The sequence below is a fragment of the Ambystoma mexicanum genome, chromosome 3q, assembly GCF_040938575.1.
Source record: "Ambystoma mexicanum isolate Mex_15411 chromosome 3q, UKY_AmexF1_1, whole genome shotgun sequence".
NCBI classification, from domain to species: domain Eukaryota; kingdom Metazoa; phylum Chordata; class Amphibia; order Caudata; family Ambystomatidae; genus Ambystoma; species Ambystoma mexicanum.
This window is the reverse complement of record NC_090926.1, coordinates 1047438086-1047458484: the sequence shown is the minus strand read 5'-3', so window position 1 is coordinate 1047458484 and position 20399 is coordinate 1047438086. Positions and strand designations below refer to the sequence as shown.

General features: G+C 50.2%; 1 protein-coding gene across 1 annotated transcript in view; it reads right to left on the bottom strand.

Annotated features, from left to right (window-relative positions):
* DNAH17 (dynein axonemal heavy chain 17) overlaps positions 1–20399 on the bottom strand; it is an 8024690-nt gene that overhangs the window by 4024623 nt on the left and 3979668 nt on the right. The window lies entirely within an intron of this gene.

The following is a 20399-nucleotide window of genomic DNA, read 5'->3' as shown; positions in this document are numbered from 1 at the left end:
CAGTATGAATAATATAATCCCTAAGCAAAAAATGTGTACTGCACACAAAGAATGTACTATATATGTGTAACACAAAAATCAACAGCAGTAAATGAATGATATGTAAAATGCAAGCATAAACTGTAACAGTACATCCTTGAGGGTGTGACGTGGTTTCCCAAATGAAGGCAAGGCCAGAGATACTTTTCAAAGTTACATGAAATGAAACTGAACAAATTAGTGGATTGCTCAAACAAAGGAGGCTTTTGACAGAAGAGCACGCTTCCTCTCTAAATGTTCCCGTGAGGGCTGGGTAACACACACAGGAGCGCAGCCCTTCCCTTAGCCTCCACACCTGTTCCATCAGCCACAGAGTAGACTGGAAGAACTAACTACTTTTAGGAAGATGTTGAGCGGGCATATGGAGGAAAGAGGACTATGAGCTGGGAATAGACAATAGTCTCTATGATAAGTTACTTTTCCTTACTCCTTCATCCCTTCGCCTCTCCTAAGTGTACCAAGCATCCCATCCTCTACCTGGGAGAAGGAGCCTAAATTAATGCAAACAGTTCCTAAGGACCACCTGAACAAACTGGTCCTCAGCCCTCAAACTGGTGTCAAGAGAATAATGCTTGCATAATCAGATGAAGAGGCTCATGTAGGCATGTTGCAGATTGCCTCCCATGGAATGGCACATGAGTGGCCTTATATCTCTTTAAGTGGGAGTGCTGCTCTTTTGGAGGAACTTTCCTCTGCAGTTTGTAGCAGTGCTCAATGCAGGAAACTATCCATCTAGCAATGTTTTGTTTGGCTGCTTGCACACTTAGGCATGCCATTCAAATGCTATGAAATGACCTGAGTAAACCAGCCCTCTCGAGAACATTAGCACTCTTTCGACATTCAGACTTTGGAAACCCCAGACTCCTTCTGATTGCGGTTCCGAGAAAAAGATTGACTTAACTATTTCATAGTTGATATTAAAATCCAATACTACCTTTGAAAGGAATGAAGGATGAGTTAGAACAATGAACTTGTTTTTATGAATGATGGTTTAATGCTCTTAAGCTAAAAGTGCCTGCATCTCACTAAATCTATGGGCCGAGGTGATGGTCACCAAAATGCCATTTTTTATTAAACTAGGCTCAGAGCCGCAAAAGCCAGGTCAATATTGAGGTCCCAAGGTGGAAGGGGCGTACTCTGTGGAGGAAAACAATGGCAAATGCCAGAGAAATGTCTCTTAATTACTGTGTATGAAAGAGAAATACATCTGCCCTGAGCCTTAAAGCAAGTTCCCAACACTTCCAAAGATGTCACAGGAATACAATTGAGTTCTCTAACTCGTCAAACTGGACAGGAAGGAAAGAATATCATCCATCAAATCTTGCAAGTGATTTTGGGGAAACACACTTCCAGTGACAAAACCGGAGACAATTCCCTTTGTACTGTGAGCAAGTTGTTCCCTTTGTAGCCAAAACGTTCACCTCAAGATTGCATTCCAAAACATCCAGATGGTCGAATGTTAGTTTTCAGGCACCAAACTGCCAAGGAAAGAAACACAGTAGAGGAGTGAAACAACCTTCTGGTTTGCTGGTGGAATAGATCCATGTGCTGGGTAGACAGAGATGTTGTCCACAAGCCATGAGCATGAGCAGATGCTCTAAGAACTAAGGAGTTTCCCGAAATCCTGCGAGATTTGATTGGCAGCAACCATATACGAATCCCCAGAAATGAAAATCTCAGCCAGGTACAAGGAGGGGCTTTGCAACCTTAGCAGTGAAGAACAAATGATCATTCGGCACACTCTAGGGGATTAGCGCAAACAGTGTATCTTTTGGAAATATTTGGGGAGTGTTACTTACTTAGAGTAATCTGTATAAACAGGAAGATTTGACTTTGAGAAGAAACAGACATTTTGGGGAAAGAAGCAAACATTCAGTAATGGGGTTTTCCAACTTTATTTCGGGAACATTGCAACTTGTTTCAGAGACAGAGCAACCTTATTCAGGAATATTGCAACTATATTCAGCGGCATTGAAACTTTATTCAGAAACATTTGCACTTTATTTAGAAACACTGCACCTTTATTCGGAAACACTGTAACCTTATTCAGAAACATTACAACTTAATTTTGGAACGTACTACCTTTGGAAATAACTGACCTTTTATTGTAACCAAGTGGCTAAGAGATTTATATGAATCCAATCTTACTCCGGAGGGTGCATCCTAACCAGAACCCATCATACAGTCTTTAGCTATACTGTCCCTCCCATTTCTCCTCTAGAAAACAAGAAATAGACTATGAAGAATGACTAGTTTCTTTCACATTCAAGGAGGCACTAGTTAGTGAGCAGACATAAAAAGGACATGAGAAGCAAGTGAAGACATACAACCTCCTCACAGATCCTCACTTTTGACGAGAACTACCACCCTCCAACTCTTTTCAGGGCTCTTTTCAGAGTACTGTAGTGTCTAGGACTGGAAAAGGGTGTGAGCTCTGTTCGGAGGTGAGGTGTTCACATAGCCCCTGGAGACTGGAGAACCTGACAGATTCCAAAGACCAAGTTCATCATTATGCTTTTAATTTCATCATTCACCAATAAATACAGAATACTCATAAAACATTTGACATTATAAAACATGGCATGATTTACAGAATAGACAATACTATCAATAAAGCAGCAATATCAAACACAAAATATTAAACATTTCTGGTCTTTACAAATATTACAAAATAAGTTATTAAACACATCTCAATTGTTCAGCTCTGTCCTATACAAGGCCTGAAAATGACATTATGTAATGAAATAGAAGGCAGACCCTGATAGTTAACCCTCAGCATGTGAGAGGTGTGCAAATAACAAGACAAACCACCTACTATTTTATGCTGAATTAGACAGACAGACACGATAAATGTGCAAACTCGCATGCAATCCAGAGGAGCTGGCATGTGCAAATTTACACAATGTGCAACGAAAGGCGGTAGCTATCTGAGCCTGTAGGTATGTGCAAACTCGGGGAGGTCCCATTAATCATCCTCAGTGATTAATATAGAATGCAAGGCAATTGAGGCTGCACGTTTATCAGCTACTTGGGCAATATGAATCCTTCTAACTCAATGCTAAATTCCTTGGCCAACACAGTCACACTCCTACAGGATCTTAAAACTGAGAAGAACAAATTAGCCATGGTAAGTTTCTTTCAGATGGATGTTCCATTCTAATGGATTGTGCCCTCCCATGCATACCTCAGCTTAAATAGACTCCCATAGCAGTTTTGTAGATGGAGGTAGGACAAGAGGTTTTTGTACAGTTTTTATTAGCACGTAATATTGAGCAGAACCACTCTTCGAAATTGAGCATCCTGGCCTGACAGTGTGTGGAATGAGGAACAAGGTGCAGCATTGCAAATCCCCTGCACTGGAACACCTCTTTGGGGAGCCAACATTGTTTCAGCTCCTCTGGTGGAATGGGCTCTTAGGTTTTCAGGGACATCCTTTCCATGATAGAGTTTGTTTAGACATGCCTTGGCCTATCCTATTATCAATGTAATCAATAAATAGTTGGTCATCCTGTCTGACATTTGCCATTCTAGAAATGTAGAAGCTAAGAGCGCCTTTCGGGTGAAGCCTGTGTAACCTCTCTTTAACCTACCTGCACAGTGGAAGAGACCCTACACCTCCTCGCTTGTTGAGGTATTGAATGGCTATCATGTCTTTCATTATTAGGACATTATTTCCCTGGATGGAAGACACAAAGGACATCAGAGCCAGTGTGACCGCTCTCAGCTTTAGAAGATGCAGTCTGCCCATTGTCAGATCGCTCATGTGAGCTTACCATCCTGTGAAACAAGCATCCTTGACTACAGTTATCGATGGACAGGGATGCCAAAAGGGTTCCTCTATCATCACGTTCTCCATACAGGCCCACCAGAGGAGTTCATGTGCAACCTTTGCTCGTGACTTGAAGGCGGTCCATCATCCTGACTGAGAACTGTGAGCATTGGGATCTTAGGGCCACTACAGGGACCTTATCCTTAGGCGGTCTTCTGGCACCAGGAAAATGCAGTATGCCATGAGACCCACCAACCTCAAACCCCCGAATGCTGGTACATATTGAGCGTTCTGAAATCTTGTTACCATCTGCAAGATATATTGGGCCCTCAACTCTGGAGGTGAAGCCTTGCCCAAGGTAGAGTACAGGACCGCTTCAATAAATTGAAGCTTTTGAGACGGTGTCACCTGTGACCTCTAGAAGTTGCACGAGAAGCCCAGTTTGTGGAAAGAGTGACAGGTGCTGTACAGGGGTTCTAGAGCCTGTTCGGGAGAATGGAGTATTATCAGCCAAGGTAGGGAGAGATATGAATCCCTCACCCCCTTAGTATAGCTGCCACCACCGCCATCAACTTGGTGAAGACCCTCGGGCGGAGATGTGCACAAAGTTACTCGAAATTGATAGTGGGTACTGTCAATGGCGAACCTCAGGTACTTTCTGGGCAGTATGGGCAGATGACAGTAAGCATCCTGAAAATCTAGTGACATCATCCAGTCATGGAGCTGAAGAGCCTGAAAGAACTGCGAAAGAGTGACCATCTTGAATTTATCCTTGTTCAACTTGTTCAAGCGCCTCAGGTTCAGGATAGGTAGCAGTCCTCCGTCTTTCTTGGTAACCTGGAAATAGGTGGGGTACCAAGCCTGGTATTGTTCCACTAAAGGTACCTTGGCCACGGCACCTTTCTCCAAGATGGGAAAAATCTCATGTATAATGAGCAGATCTGGTTCCCGAAAAGATTGCTCACTTGGGGGCAAACTGGAGGTCTTTGCAGAAATGTGAGACAGTACACTTGGACCACTGCCTGTAGTACCCATACATCTGAAGTAATGAGATGCCATTCTTGCAGATGCTGGGTCAACCTGTCTCCCACCGGGGTTCTGTGAGCAAAGTGCTCCCAGAGGTTTCAGGCCATGGCTGTGGCAGAGGACAATAAGGAGGTTACTGCCTGTGCAATGTTTCCTGAATGGCCTCTGGGGACACGTGTGAAACTCCTCTGTCCTTGTTTCAGAGTAGCTTGACCTCTTCCTCTTTGGCTAAAAGAGGAGTAATACCAAAAGGAACACCCACTCCAAGCCTGCGAAGGCTGCTGTTGTTGCGGCTGACAAATGGCTTTCCCAAAGATCCAGTGTGGTCGGAGTGCTGCGGACTGTGCTGGACCATGAGCCTGGAGGTGCCAGCCTACAAGTGTGTTCCTAGAGGAAGGATCAGGCAGAATTCGATTGTGGTGCGATTGGCGCTGAGACGAGAGCATGGACAGCCAGGAAAGCGGGTGACTCAGGCAGGTGCCTGTGACGACATAGCAGTGTTCATGGCAGTCATTTGCTGGTGGTGAGATGCAGGGCCTGGATGGCACGGGAAAGCAGAGAAGGCCCCTACAGAAGTGGTGAGATCACTAGATGTAGCGGATTGCACACACAATCAGGGCGGCCTGCTCACAGGGAGGCAGCCCGTCCCTTCCGGAGGTTACTGCTTGTACGGGGAGTAAAGGTAATAGGTGGACAAGGGCAAGGTGGGGAGATCAGAGGTAGGTCTACCACAGGAGCTGGCTCACCCCGAGGTTGGAAAGAGGGCAGACACCTACAGAAAATACCAGAGGAGGCCATGGAGGGCCATTAGATATGGAGCTGATGTTGGTGGTCTGTGGAGCACTTGGGAACAGAGAAGACCTGGACTGTGGGAGAGATTGAAAGGAGCAGGGTGGTGCAGGGCAAGGGAGTTCCTGCAAAGGGGTGGTCCATAGCAGCAACCTGGCACAGAAGCAGCAGGGGACTGACTGAAAGACGGTTTGTAAAGTCCCTGGCAGAAAACCAGATGATTGGAGGAGACGCCATAGGAAGTGATTGATACACCCCAGGAACATTCAAGCAAAGTGACCAAATGATGAAAGGCCAACAGTAAATGGAAAAATACATCAGTGCCAAAACTAAACAAGGTAAACATGGTGTAAAGAAAGTGGCTGAAGATAATTAAAAGGTCAAGGGTACGGATGAGGTCACGATGGATGGTGTCTTGGCTGCAATTCAAGAGTCCAGAACATCTCTGGAGGGTAAGATTCAAGAAATGGGTGTGGATGTCTCCCTGGTGTAAACAGACCTGAGAAAGGTGAACGAGAGAGTGACTATTATAGAACAGAGAGTCAGTGATAGGGAGGATACGTTTAAGCTGCTGCAAAACTAGGTGAAAGAGTCAACAAGAGCTCTGGAAGACAGGGCAGAAGACGTGGAGGGATGCTCCCGCGGGTGTAAGAACCGGCTGATAGGGGTGCCAGAAGAAGAAGAGGGCCATTGTGTGGAACTTGTCATGGAAAAATTACTGTTGAACACCTTCCGATTGAAGGGACTACTGACATTTTTGACAGTAGCGAGGGCACAGAGGGTATTTATTTATTTATTGGATATTTATAAGGCACCTACACAACTGAACAGTGTTTCAAGGCGCCACAAGGCAAAAGGGAAGGGAACAAGGGAGAAAATAAAACAATAACAATGATAGTGAATACATAATACAAACTAGAAGCGGTCCAACTAGGCCTCGTGACATTCAGAAAAAAGGAGAAGAGGATAAGTGTTGTAGGGGTCCACCTGGGGGTGAAGTGCCAGAGGTGCCCATGGAGGAGGCAACAGGAAAGTGCACGGGGGAAGGATGTCTGCCGCCCAGCATTCAGGTATGAGCACTGCAGACAGTGCAGGGGGTGGTGCTGGTGGCGACTGGGCAGATGGCCTGGATGTCACAACCCTTGCCCAAAACCCCCTCTGGCAAACCCATTGGCCAGGTGGAGTCAGAACTCGGGCCTCTAGAGCCTGGCATCCTCTTCAAAAATCCTCATGGGGCCAGTCCTAGCACCTATGGCGCCAGCCTCATACACCAAGACTTCGCAGCACTGCGCATAGAGCTTAATTACCGCATCATAGCGCTCTTAATGCACCATCATTTACCAGCGGGGCTCAACCAAGCCAGTTCGCTGTGCTCAAGCTCCACATACCTAAGGGAGAAAAAAGAGACATTTTAAACAAAGAAAGGCAGGCAGGATAGCAACAAAACTAAAGAACAGCAATAAGACCGACCTGAATAATATCAAACAGGCCGGCGTCAGTGAAGTAACTGGAGCGCACTCGCCCATGAAAGACAACGCGCCCCTGCAAAGAAGGGAGGGTACATACCCCAGTCGGTCAGTCTTGAACACAGTCCTCCTGTATTTTCAGGCAGAACCTTCCCCGCAGAACACATCAGGGCAAAGCTGAGAAGCATACCAGTGAGTAACCCGACTGGGTGGCGTCCCTGTGGATACCAGGTGAGCGTAACAGAACGCGAAGCCTACCATAACAAATCCACCTGGGCGCCATGGAGACATCAGAAATGGACCAATTGGCCCAATTACTAGGAGAGCTTCGTGCTGAGGTTCATTCTGCCCGACAAGAGACTAATGCCCTCCGGAGAGACCTAATAGTAACCAAAGAACGCACTGAAGAGATTAGCAGGCAATACTTGCAATCACAGACAGGACAGAGGCCTCTACCTGGAAGCAATCCAACGATGCAAAACCCTGCCATATCACCCACTCCGGTACAGATCACGTTACCTGGAACATTGCCCCTGGCACCACCAGAAAGGTGCTCAGGCGACCCACGGAGGTATGCGGCATTCATCAATCAGTGCCGCCTTCATTTTCTTTGTAGGCCTGGAGCATTTCCAAATGACCAAGCTCGGGTAGCTTTTGTCTTATCATACCTGAATTGTAGTGCAGCAGATTGGTCGGTGCCGTTGGTAACCCATGACGATCCTCTATTACATGACTTTGGGGGGTTCCAGAGAGAAATGGAAAAACTTTTTGATCGCCATACCCAGGAACAAGCAGTAGACAATGTACTCTTGTCCCTCCGACAGGGGAATCAGGACTTGTTAACGTACATTGCTACCTTCAACAAACTGGTTGCCGAAGCTAGGTGGCCAGAAAACTAAAGAACCACGTTATTCCATCGAGGCTTAAAGGACGTCTTAGCCCAGGTGGTTGATCCACCCAGAGACTGTGCAGAATTCATAAATCTGGTCGTGCAGCTAGACCACCGGTTGCAGGACCGAAAGGCATACTGGTCTAAGACGGACCCTCGGACCGTGTATGTTCGACCAAGGGAAAACACACCCTGTGTACCTGAAAATGCTGTAGAACCCATGAAGATTGGAGGGATACGGCCTCCATTAACAAAACAAGAGCGGGACAAAAGAAGACAACAACAGCTTTGTTTGTATTGTGGGACACCAGGACATTTCCTGAAGGACTGTCCAGTAAAACCCTCAAGAAGGACAGTCGGGGGCCACAGAGAAGAATGAAGCTAAGGAATCAGAAAACTACCAAGCTCGACAAACACAGAGGTCAGTTTGTCGAGTGAGAAGAAAGAGTTGCTGACCTTGCACTTTGCAATACCAGTGATCTTAATTAACCACCAACAGTCGTCAAGAATACATGCCATTGAAGCATACATCGATAGCGGAGCAGTTGGAAATTATATTGATCAAGAACTGGCAGCAGAGATGGGGCTTCCTTTGTGTTCTAAGCCAACTATGGACAAGGTACCCACCGTGGATGGGACAGAAATCACTTCCGGACCAGTAACCCAATGCACAGATAGGGTAGCCTTGCTGTGCCAGGACGGACATCGGGAGTCTATTTCATTCGATCTCATCAAGGCACCTCAGTTCAGGCTAATACTAGGGATGCCATGGTTGGTTGCTCACAACCCTTTCATAGACTGGAGGGCACGAAAATTAACCTTCCCCGGTGACTGCTCCCCTGCCTGCTATTACCAAGAGGAGAAACCCGACGTCTGTATCCCCATGACTCACGGAGCGACACTATCAACCCTGGGAGAAACTAATACCTTGCCAAGTGTATACCATGATTTCCAGGATGTTTTCCGAAAGGACTAAGCCAATACATTGCTGCTGCACAGGCCCTATGACTGTCAGATCGATCTTGTTCCTGGTGCACAAATCCCTTGCGGCAGGATCTACGCCCTCACAGAACCAGAAAACCTTCATTTGAAATCCTATTTAGACCAGTACCTTGCAAACGGATTTATCCGTCCTTCGAAGTCCCCCGCAGCCAGTCCTTTGTTCTTCGTACCGAAAAAGGAAGGAGACTTGAGAATCTGTATTGACTACCGTGCATTGAACCAAATCACCGTGGAGAACCGCTACCCCTTGCCACTTATCCCTGAGATGCTAGACCAAGTTAAAGATGCCCAGATTTATACCAAATTGGAACTTCGAGGAGCGTACCACCTGGTCCGAGTCAGAAAAGGAGATGAATGGAAAACCGCCTTCCGTACTAAATACGGCTTGTTTGAATATCTTGATATTATGACTTGTCATGCCCTTCGGGTTATGCAAGGCTCCTGCGGCATTCCAATATTTCATGAATGACGTCTTAAGGGAGTTAATTGATGTGTGCCCCTTAGTGTACATAGACGACATCTTAGTATAATCAGCCTCGGAACAAGATTGTGTCAGGCACGTTCGTTCAGTTCTCATTAAGCTTTGCCAACATCGCTTGTTTGTAAAGCTTGAAAAATGCTTTTTTTCACGTCACCATTCTAGAATTTCTTGGTTTTATCCTTACTCCAGGAGGCATCAGAATGGACGTGCACAAGGTAGATGCCATTCTGAAATGGCCTTCACCAACGTCTCTGAAAGGGGTACAAAGCATGCTGGGCTTTGCGAACTTCTACCGCCGGTTCATCCCAGACTTCTCTCAGGTTGTGCACCCAATCAAAGTACTATTACGAAAAAACAATAAAAAGTTTGCTTGGACCGAAGAAGCAGAAGAAGCCTTTCAGGAACTTAAACAAAGGTTTACCCCCGCTCCAATCCTGTGACATCCTCGTCTAGACCTCCCTTATGTCGTTGAAACTGATGCGTCCAGTCTCGCAATGGGGGCTGTCCTTTCACAGAGAGACCCAGAAACCGGCCAGCTACATCCTGTGGCCTTCTGGTCGAAAAAGTTCTCACCTCCAGAGACTAATTATGCCATCATGGACAAGGAACTCCTGGCTATCAAATCCGCCTTTTAAGCCTGGAGGCACTAACTTCTGGGGGCCAGACACACCATTACAGTCATCACAGACCACCGAAACCTGCAATATCTCAAAACAGCCAAAGCCCAGTCCTCGCGCCAATTACGGTGGGCCCTTTTCTTCGCCGAATATGATTATGTAATCACATTTCGACCAGGAGTCAGAAACGGAAAGGCGGATGCCTTATCTTGCATGGGCATAGATGAAATAGTATATACAACTCCAGACCCAGCACCTATTATACCTGAAGACAAATTCTTGGGTATCACGACAGCCTTAACACAAGCAGAACTACAAAAAAATCCAACGGACAATGAATCCTGAGGCCTACCTCGCATGGCAAACTCAAGGAGAACAATATACCATCAAGGACCATCTACCCTTTTTTAGGGATAGCCTATATGTACCCAAGAAGGAATTACAACAGCATATTATTTCAAACTATCACGATTCACTGATCGAAGGGCATCCTTGGATCGCCAAAACCCTAGCTAAGGTGAAAGAGAACTTTTGGTGGCCTACCTGGCGTAAGGACATCATTCAGTATATTCAGTCCTGCTGTGTCTGCGTACAAAATAATTCACAGAAACAAAAACCACCTGGTCTCCTACAACCATTGGACATTCCTCCAGTTCCATGGCACACTCTTTCCCTTGACTTCATCACTGATCTACCTCCGAGCCAAGGGTTCAACAGCATCCTTGTAGTTGTGGACTTATTCTCGAAGATGGCCCATTTTATTCCTCTGAAAGGCCTCCCAGATGCAGCCACTTTAGCAAAAGTGTTCTTGGAGGGCGTGGGTAAGCTACATAGCCTCTGATCGAGGCAGCCAGTTTGTTTCAAACTTCTGTAAAAAATGTTGTGCAATGGCGCAGATCAACGTTCGGCTATCTACCAGTAACCATCCCCAAACAGACTGCCAAACCGAGAGAACCAATCGGACACTCGAGCAATATTTACAGTGCATGCTGCACCACGAACAAAGGAATTGGAAAGACCTACTATGGATAGCCGAATATGTATATAGCAATTCTTTGCATTCAAGCACGGGACCCCCCACGGGGAGCCTCCTTCATACCGGCCTGTCACTCCCTTGCCCCCAACAAACTTCCTCCACACCTCCCGCACCGCCTCAAACACCACCGTTCTACCTTTATCTCCCAACGGACGCCAGAGTAATTCAACCGGCCTAAAGTTAGGCGGTAAATCCCCTATCAGCACTTCTAGGACCTTGCCCCCTGGTTGGTCCCACACCAATACCGACTGTAATTGTGCCGCCACAAAGTATCTTTCATAGTTCGTGAGATCAAGACCTCCCTCTTCCTTGGGTCTTCGCAGTGTCTCTAAGGATACCCTCCTCCTCTTCGTGCCCCACAGAAGTTCTCTCACTTTAACGTCCAGCATTTTAAAGAAGATTCTTTTTGCAACATACGGTATATTAGCAAAGAAGTAAAGGAGCCTCAGCAATATAACCATCTTACATAACACCACCCTGCCCATCAGAGGGAGAGGTAAGATCTTCCAGAGTTGAATCGAGTCTCCTATTTTAGACAACGCCCTCCCCGGATTGTGCACAAACATCTCCTCCATCTCATGAAATATACTTATCCCCAAATATTGGAACAATTCAGTGTCCACTTTATTCCCAACTCCGGCAGCCTCTATAATGGACAGTCCCATAGCCCCCCCAACGGGAATATCACCGACTTCCCTGGGTTAATGCGGAATCCCGACATGTACCAGAAGTTTCACAGTATTTCCAACAGTTCTGGGAGGTATATCACCGGATCCATCACATACAGCAACAGGTCATCCGCGTAAAGGGTCACAACGTGTGTCCTCCCTCCTACCACAATACCAGCCTCCTCCATTTCCTGCCGCAGAAATGCCGCCAATGGCTCCAGGGCCAAGGCAAACAGAATCGGAGACGGCGCACATCCCTGCCGCGTCCCCCTTCCCAACTCCCATGTCCCCGACACCCAGCTATTAGTCTGCACCATCGCCAGAGGTTTCTCATACAGAAGGGATACCCACCTACAAATCTTCTCCCCAAACCCAAACTCTCGTAGAACCCGGAACAACCACCTCAACTCCAAAGAATCGAATGCCTTCATGGCATCAAATGACGCTATCGCCATGTCCCGCCTCTCCAGTTTCACAGAGTCCATTACGTGGTGCAAGCGAGAGAGGTTCCCAGACGTATTCCTCCCCCCAACAAACCCACATTGGTCCGGATGGACCAGGATTGGTGCCACTTTTGCCAACCTGGCAGCATGAATCTTCCCCAAAATGTTCCCATCAACATTCAACAAGGAAATTGGTCGATACGCTGTACAATCCCTTGGATCCTTCCCGTCTTTTAAGATAACTGTAATAACAGCCTTTCTCATCAACTCCGGGAGACAGACGTGCTGAAAAGCCTCCTCGTATACTTTTACCAGGTGTGGCACCAGGAGGTCAGCAAACTCTGAATAAAACTCCAATGACAGTCCATCACTCCCCGGTGCCATGCCTCTCCGCATTGTGTGGATTGCCCAGCGAACATCCCCCTCTTCGATTGGCCCTTACAGTCCCTCCCACGTCTCCTCCCCTAACTTTAAATTCGCTCACAAACGCCCTATCTCCTAGCGCCTGCATTTGGAGACGCCACAGCTGATGCGGAGGTCGCTCCTCAGTCCCAAATAATGTGGCTACCAGAGGAGAGTGGTCCGACAAAGTGCGCCCCAAATACGCTACCTCCCCAAAATACTGGCAGTATTCCCTTCCCGTAATAAGGTAGTCCAGGCGAGAATATGAACCATGTACACCTGAATAGTACGAATGGCCCCTTTCCTCCCCATGTTGTGCCCTCCACACCTCCACCATGTCCAATTCCTTCATTATCCTACGGAGAGACTCCGGCATATATTTCTTGGGTACTCCTCTGCTACCTAGCCCATCCAACCTTTCCTCCAGGTGACAATTAAAATCCCCTCCCCAAATGAGAATATCTCCCCTATACGCCCCCATCATACGAAGAACCGAGGGGAAGTAATCCTTATCATCTACATTTGGCGCATACGAATTGACCACAGCGACCTCTCTTCCTTCCCATGAACATTGTCCTGCCAATCTCATCCTTCACAACCGCCGTCACCGTCAGTGGTATCTGCTTCACCACCCAAATTAACACACCTCTTGGCTGGGTGGAATATGTTGAGCCAAGTACTTGCCCTCCCCACATTTTCCCCAGCTTCCCCAGAATTTCAGATCCTGCATATGTCTCCTGTATCAGGGCCACCTGTATCCCCTGCCTTTTCAAGAACTCCCCCACTCTCCGCCTTTTCTGATAACTACCCAGCCCACGGACATTCCACGTCCCAATTTTCAAACCCCACCCACTCATCTGTGACCTTGGATCCCCACTTATGTTATCCCCTCACCTCTCCCAAGACATCGAAGGCCTGTGCCCAAATTCTCCCCTATCCTCCCCTCACCTCCAACCGCCGCTGTGTCGGACCGTCCTCCCTTCCCCCAAATCTAAACTCCCTCCCTTCCACACCCAACTCCAACTTGGTGTGCTAACTCTTCCCCTTCCCCCTCCAAACAACCCCCCTTCCCACTACCCTACCCCCTCCCTCAACATTCCCCCAAGCCCCTCAAACGCCATGGGTAGTCAGGCCTCTCTGTGGGACCAATCTTCATCGCCCTCCCTCTCCCTTGTTGTAGACCCCTTGACTCACCTACCCCACCCTCTCCCCCTCTGTTGTGAGTAGTAGCCAACAGTGTCAAAGGCTCCGGGAGACTCCCACCCTCTGGGCACCACACCTCCTGTAATAAAAAAAAAAACCCTATCCCGTTTGTACCTACCACCATCCCTAGGTGGCTCACACCTAGAAGCTCCACCCCTACCTCTCAGCTCCTCACCACCTCCCTCAAACTTCTGTCTCCGGCTGCAGCCCCTCCTTAGGCCCCCCCAGCTGAGACCCCGCCCCAGGCACACTCCTATCCAACCAGTCCCATACCTCTCCTGGGGACGCAAAGAATCACAACTGCCTCCCCGATATCACCTTCAGCTTCGCCGGGAAGAACATCATATATTTCAAGTTAAGTTCCTGGAGTCGACCCCTCACGGCATCATAGGACCTCCTCTGCCGCTGCACTTCCAGCGTGAAATCCGGGAAAATCCATAACCTTGCTTGACCAACTTCATAGCTGCCCTCTCTCTGTGCTGCCTGCAAGATGGCATCCCGATCGCGAAAGTTCATGGACACTATTGAATAGTTTGGAAAGTCCCTTAATGCCCAGCACCCGGAGCATCAAATTCTCCACTAATAATTCTGCGCTGGGGCCCTTTTCTTTCTCCGGCACTCCAACCATGCGGAACTTGCAACGCATGGACCAGCCCTCCGCGTCTTCAGCTCTCACTTCAAGCATCCGGGTAGCCCTCGCCAAACCCGCCACCTGGTTTTTAAGCTTCTGGACCTCATCTTCCACCGTGGAGACCCTCTGTTCCACCTCGTCACCCTTTCGCATACTTTACGGAGGTCCGCCCTTACCAAGGAGATGTCCACCCCCACCTCTTTGATGCTTTCCTGAAGAGTGGCACTTGAAACCTGTATTGCCACCATTAATGAGTCCAGAGTCAATGCTCCTTCTTCCCTCCTAGTAGAGTTTTCTCCAAGCTGCCGCTCCAGTCCATCTTGTCTAGGCACTCTATCCCGTGCCTCTGTGTACTTGTCCATTTTTTGCTGTTTTTTTTTCCCATAGCGAGCCAGGTGTAGCGCCACCACACTCTGGAAGCAGACTCGCCGCCACCTGAGTCCTCAGTACACCAGCAGAAGGCGCCCCCAGAGAGGACCCCCACCGAGGATTAACAATATAGGGAAACAGTTATGTATCTTCCCCCCAGCAGAGAGGGCTCCCAGAATCCTGCAATTGCGTCCGTGGGCTCCCTCTCCGGATCCACCCCCCTCATGGGGCAATGTATTTTTCCCCAGTGTGAGGGGGTCAGGGGCAATCCACACCGCCTGGTACGGTAGTCTCTCCACACCCCCCGTGCACCTCCACCAGTCTCTCAATGGTATGCCCCGCTCTAACCTCCGTATGGGGTATCGCCGCTGGAGCAGGCGCACCGCTCGGCCTCCCAGCGGTACACACTGAGCCCCTCAGCACTTGCCGTCTCCTCTCGATGTAGGCCCCCTAGACCTCGGAGCTCTGCCCACAGCTCTGAGAATGGCAGCCAGAGACTGCTTCAACTACTGGAGGTTTCTGCCACGGAGAGAGCTCTTCGTCTCCCGAGCCCAACACTCCACCCCGCTGCGTATCTGTGGACCGCCTCCCCTGCCTCCCAGCTGGTCAGCCACTTCAAAGAACACAGCCGCAGATTGCCTCTGCTGCCAGACCGCTGCCCCTCCTCCTCCAAAGGTAGATAGCTGCCGTTAGCCCAGCACCCGCCTCCACTATGTCCGATCCCTGCAGCTCACAGGCCACCGAGGCAGAGATCACCGAATTCCTCGGTGGCCACCTTGAACTCATCGCCGGCCAAGACTCCTCCAGCAGGCCGTTGTGTCTGTTCCACACTGTCCTCGCCTCCACCAGGGCTGCAACCGAGGCAACACCACCACGACTTCTAGGTTCACCTGTATAACATCGAAGCACGGGGGTTCACAACACGGATATTATCAGGATTTACACCGCGGCCCGGCAGCACTGGGGACCTACGTCTGCATTACTCCGCCGCTTGCCACGCCCCCCTGATACCTCAGTCTTGATCCTCCAAAAGTGACAAACAGAGCATCCGACTTGCGGAAGCCCTTGGTTCTGTCCGGGTAGAATTTCAGGGCACGCCTGAAATGAAGGCAGTGCAGAACTCTCTGTGCTTTGTCTTTGGGCTCAGCAAAAAAACATGGGCAGCACCATTTCTCCGTTCAGGTGGAATGCGGAAGGCACCTTAGGTAGGAATGCATTTGTGCATCCGTAAGACTACCTTGTCTCTGTGAAACGTAGTGTATGGCTCTGAGGCGGCCAGCGCCTGGATTTCTCTGATGCTGCGAGTCGAGGTGAGGCCGACGAACAAGGATGTTTTAATAGTCACCAGTCTGATGTCCGCAAACGTCATTGGTTTGAATGGCTTGTGCGCCAAGGCTCCCAGGACTATGTTGAGGTTCCAAACAGGGTGGGGCCTCTTGATGGGAGGGTAGAGCCTGGCAAGACCCGTCAAATCTTTATTGACATATAAGCCCTAGTGGCTGCCAGGATGGTGCGGCGAGTGTCCACCTGCACACCTGAATGGGTGAGATGTGCCGAAAAGGAGAGCAGGTCATCCAGGGAACATGGCAGAGGGTCGAAGCACTTAGAGTCTGCCCAGTGGCAGAACCTGGTCCATTTTCTCCTATACTGGCCCCTGGTTGATTTGCTCCTGGCGCCCTCTATGATCTCTAGATTAGCCTGAGAGAGGCTGAGATGTCCTAACGTGACCTGTTCAGGAACCACGCTGTGAGGACTGTCGTAAGGCGAATGGGAGGCCTCTCCGAGAGGCTGAGCAGCTCCGAGAACTATGGCCTGGCTGCCACCATGGAGCTAGTAGAATGATGCTGAGGCAGCAAGACTCCTTGAGCTTGCATATTACCCTGTGAATCAGCAGTGTGGGTGGAAAAGTGTAGGCTGTCATTCCGTCCCACCTGATTTGAAAGGCATCTTCCAGGGAGCCAGAGCCCTGACCCTGCCAGGAGGTAAACAGTTGGCACTTCCTATTGCCCCAGGAGTCAAAGAGGTCCACCTGGGGGTGGCCCCAGTTGCCAAAGATCTCCTGCAGCACTAGGTTGTTCAACTGCTACTCGTAGTTATCCGCTCCCAGTCTGCTGAGCCTGCCTGCCTCCAGGTTGGATTCCCCAGGCAGGTGAACCACTGTGAGGTAGATGTTGTTCTCCAGAGCTCACTCCCACATGCTGACTGCCAGCCTGCACAGAAGGGGGGATCTGCTACCTCCCTGCTTGTTAACATAGAACATGCTGGTCGTGTTGTCTGTCTGAATGAGGACGATCTTGTCCTTCACAACCGGAAGGAAGGCCTTGAGCGCCAGCCAGATGGTCCTCAATTCCAGCCAATTGATGTGGTACTCCTGCCGGGTCCAGGTGCCATGGACGCAGTGATTGTCCAGGGTGGCCCCCAGCCTTCAAGAGAGGAGTCGGTGGTGATGGTGACCTGTGGCGTAGGTTGCTGAAAAGGCTTGCCCGTCCGCAGGTTGCAGTACCTGGACCACCATGTGAGGTCTGGGTGAAGCGACAGAGGAATGTTCATCATCTCTGACTGATGGCCCCGTTCTTGGTTCCAAGATGCTGCAAGGTGCAGCTGTATCCTCCTCATCCGGAGTCTTGTTTGGGGGACGGCCAAGAGGACTTCTGCCATAAAACCCAGTAGGTGTTGGGTCCACCAGGCCGAGGTCACTTCTATGCAGAGGAAGTACACTGTGGCCCTCTTGATGGCCACGATCTTGTCCTCCGAGGGAAAAACTCTCTCGGAGCACATGTCCCAAATGAGGCCCAAGAAGGTCAGTCTGTGCGTGGGTTGCAGCTGAGACTTCTTGAGATTGAATGAGAAACCCTGCTTGTGCAGTGTGTTCATAAGAGCGTGGGATGTATGGTGTACTGCTTCCGGAGATGCCGCCCTGACGAGCCAGTCGTCTAGGTACGGGTAGATGTGGTGGCTCTGTGACCTGAGGAGGGCCAGCACTGTGTTCATCAGTCTGGTAAAGACCCTGGGGGCCAAGTTGTGGCCGAAAGGCAGTACTTGTACTGGAAATGGTAGCCCATGATCCTGAATCATAGAAAGGAACGATGAGGCTGCCAGATCAGGATGTGTAGGTACGCGTCCTTCAGATCAAGGGAGCACATCCTGTCTCCCTTGCACAATGTCTCCACTATCAAAGCTGGCATAACCATCTTGAATTTTTGTAGAGGTAGGGAGAGGTTGAGGGTGGAAAGGTCCAGCACAACTCTCAGGCTTGCCTGGTTCTTCTTCTTAATGGCGAAAATCCTGGAGTAAAAGCCCAAGCCTCGCTGGGAGGCTGGAACTTCCTCCACTGCCTGGCTCTCTAGGGGCGACCAGATCTCCACCAAAAGAGTTGCTGTCCCAACCTGTGGGAGTGGAGGAGAGGTGGGAGGAGAGGCTGGGATAGGGAGGCGGTACCCTGTGGAGACTACAGAGAGGGTCCAGGGGTCCGCGAAATTCTGGCACCAGAAATGTGCATGGAGAGCAAGCCTGCCCCCCACTGGAGACACGTGGACCCGGAGAGGTGTGCCATGCTTGCTTTCCCTCTGAGGCTGTTGCGGAGGAGGGGGACTGGAAAAAGACCTTGCCCCCCCTGTGTTGTTTGCGCCAATTCTAGGACGCAAATAGTCAGGCTGCCTGGACCTCCGCACTTGGAAGCCGCGGAACCCTCCGTACGAACACCCCTTCTCAGAGCGCTGCTGTGACTGGATGTACGGTTTGGGCGTGGTCTTTGTAAGGATGGATAAAGACTTGGCTGTTTGAGAGCTGTTTTTCTTCTTATCCAGCTTCCTCGAACGGCAGATCTAAGATGCGTTCCTGGATATACAGGTTGAATTTCGTAGCATGGAGCCAGGCCATTCTTCTCATGTCCGTGGCAAGACAGATGGCATGGCCTGAGGTGTCAATGTGGGCCACAGTGGACTCCATGATGTCCTGTGCCACAATCTTGGCCTCTGCCAATCCCGCCTTGAATCGTGACTGGCTCTGCGCCAGAAGCTCTGGGAGGAAATCTGCAATTTCCCGCCAGAGCCTCTGGTTAACGGTTGCCAGCATGGCATCCGCGTTGGCTTAAAGCAGGTGCAAGGATGCGTTGGAATATAGCTTCTTCCCGTACGACTCCAAGATCTTCTCCTCCTTGCCTAGCAGCCCCGGAGAGGAGGAGGTTGAGGACGACTGAGGCTTGGAGTACAGTGATGCTGCAGCGATCACTGAGGAGTGTGGCTGAGGATGGACCGATAGCAACAGTGTATCCCCCTCCATCTGCCTGTACTTGGCATTGGGTGCTTATTTACCAGCTGGGCTGAGTGGGGCTTGAGCCAACCCTTTTTGGCCAGGGCAACTACGCCCTTCTGCATCGGGATCCCTGTTCTGGCAACAGGACGTAGGATGAAGACTTCTGCGAGGACCACCTCTGCTGGTTGCTCAACCTCGGGTTGAGGAAGGCCCAAGTACTCTGCCAGACCTGCCGGATGTTTGTGGATTGCCTTGGCTGAAGACGGTGTGTCGGGGACCTCCTCCTCATCTGTGTCCACCTGCCCATCCTGTTCGTCCGGCACCTGAGGCGGGGTGCTAGGAGCTGAGGGCTGAGATGCAGAGACGGGAGCCAGCGGCTGTAGCATGGTACGAAACCACCTGCACAATCGGTTGGGGGGCCGGAGCGGGCTGCTGAGGCTGAACAGGGACCCGGGGGGGCCTGTACTGGGGCCTGCAGCGCCCTGGCCATTGGTGGGAACAAGTCCCTGATGGCGCCCCTGAGGATGACCCCCATCTGGGGAGATTTCATAAGCCTGAGGAACTTTCAAAGAACCTGACCTCGCAGGCTGGATTGGTGGTAGGCGATATTAACGGGGTAGTGGGCAGCTGCTGGAGCCATTGCGTGCCCTGCCCATATGCCCTGCCCATATGAACGAAGTGGGAACCTGCCTTGCGCGAAGAAAGGGTAAGCTGTAGGCCATCTACCTGATTGACACCAGTCCCAGCTCGACGCACGGTCCTCTACCTGCCTTCCCTGGAGAGGCATCAGCTGGATGTCTGGATTTTCTGTCGCGGCAGCCATTTTGTTGAGCGGCCTTCCACGTACCTTTGTCGTGTTGCTCGGCTCAATGGGCCACACCCCATCCAGGACTCTTGAGTGTGGATCAAGGGGCCTACCCTGTTCCTCAGGCCGAGGCCCGGAAGTTGTTTCGCCCTTGGCGGAACTGCCTGTAGAACTGCGTAAAGGCACCCCCTCGGAGAGGATGCCGCTACTAGGGTGTAGCCCCTCGGGTGAAGACCCGGTAAAAGAACTTTCCTATCCCTCAGCACTGTCCCGGGAGGATCTACTGATCCCTCTGCCTGTCGGCCGGTAGCTGAATTAGCCTCGGTACTTGTGCTGGTGCGAGGACCTGTGCGGCTCCTCCCGCTTGGATGAGTCCTTGGGAAGGAGTCTCCCTTGCTGGGTGCAGTGGAAAAGAGCGGCCCTACCTTAGGCCTGTTTTGATGGTTGACAAAGTCCTTTAGGTCCTTTGGAGGCGATCCCTGGAAGAGCTCCCACCACCTGGCTAGTCTG